The following is a 1,534-nucleotide window of genomic DNA, read 5'->3' as shown; positions in this document are numbered from 1 at the left end:
ACAAACGGATTCATATTCGGATACTAAAATCAAAAAAGAATAAAATAAATAAATTAAAAAAAGCACATAAAAATTAATAAAATCTCTCTTAAAATATATACAAACATAAGGATAAAGAAAATGTACATAATTAAACTATATGCATTAAAAAATAAAATAAAATAATCTCTAGTGACAAAAACAAATACTACACAATCTAATATACAATATTTACACAATCGAGCAGAGGATTCCTGAGCTCATTCTATCCCCCAGGTGTGAGGAGTAGACAGAGCTCATAAGATACTAAAATTATTAACAACAATAAAAGTAGTATTAGTTATATTCAAATGCTAAAAAAATATGGAATTAACTAAATATAAACTCAATATAAACTAAAGTCAATTCTTAAAAACATTCTAATGGGAGAATTCATTAATGAAGTTCAATTTCCTCATATCATTAACTATTTGTGCTTTTTCCCTATTATTCAAAAAGACAATTGAAAATTTATAATATTTTTTTTTTAAACATAACATATTACTGGTTTATATTTATTATTTTAAAAAAGAAATTCATTACTCTTCTAATTTCCCTGACGTCATTCCTCATCCCCTCCCATCTTTCACAGTTTTTAAAATCAGGTCCCATTGGTCGGAACTAGTTAGCTGAGTCATACCACACGCAGGTAGGTCTCTATCAATATTATTATTGTACTAATACTGTTATATCATAATAATATGATATAACAGTATTAGTAATACTGTTATATCATAATAATGTGATAGTCCTAAGTTTGCAATTTTAAGTTTAAATTATATATGTAATAAATATAAAACAATTCCTTTTACCATTCATGTGTATGTTAAATATAATATCCTAGATTCATTTCAAAAAACATGAGAACCAATAACTAAAACAACAATACAAATATTCTATATATTAGTCCAATGTGAACTTGGAATGTTGCAAAAGTTTTGTTTTATCCGATAGAAAACTTTGAATGAGCAGCATAATGTTCTAGGAAGTGTGTATTTTTTTTTTAACTTGTATTATAAAATAATATAATATGAAAAAAATTATATTAATATAATTCAGTATATTACTTAAACTTATAATTTTTTCAGTTGCGAAATCTGCTATAACGCCGTTGGCCCAACTGCGAGGAGAAGGCTTCTTCAAAGAATTATTGAAGAGAATAGAAATTAAATAATTATTCTGTACATACTTTTAATTATAAAAAAATTGTTTGTAATTTTTTTCTTTATATAAATTTATTATTACAAATCGAGTAATTTATTTATTTCCATTGGAGTTTATTTTAAGTTATCATTATACTAAACTTTATAGTACCTACTTTAATTCACAATTTAATACAATAAAATAATAAAGAAAGGTAAGATTAGGAATAATACATGTTTTACAATATTTATTTTTTGTATACGACTCAAAATTATGGAAACATCCTAAAAAATTTATCATACTTAGTTTAACATTTTATGATAATTATTCAAGCCAGAGATTTATGAAATTAAGGAACAACATAATTCGGTAG

This window comes from Halyomorpha halys, unplaced genomic scaffold (genome assembly GCF_000696795.3).
Source record: "Halyomorpha halys isolate HHAL.00 unplaced genomic scaffold, Hhal_1.1 Scaffold547.1, whole genome shotgun sequence".
NCBI lineage: Eukaryota > Metazoa > Arthropoda > Insecta > Hemiptera > Pentatomidae > Halyomorpha > Halyomorpha halys.
This window is presented reverse-complemented; position numbering follows the sequence as displayed.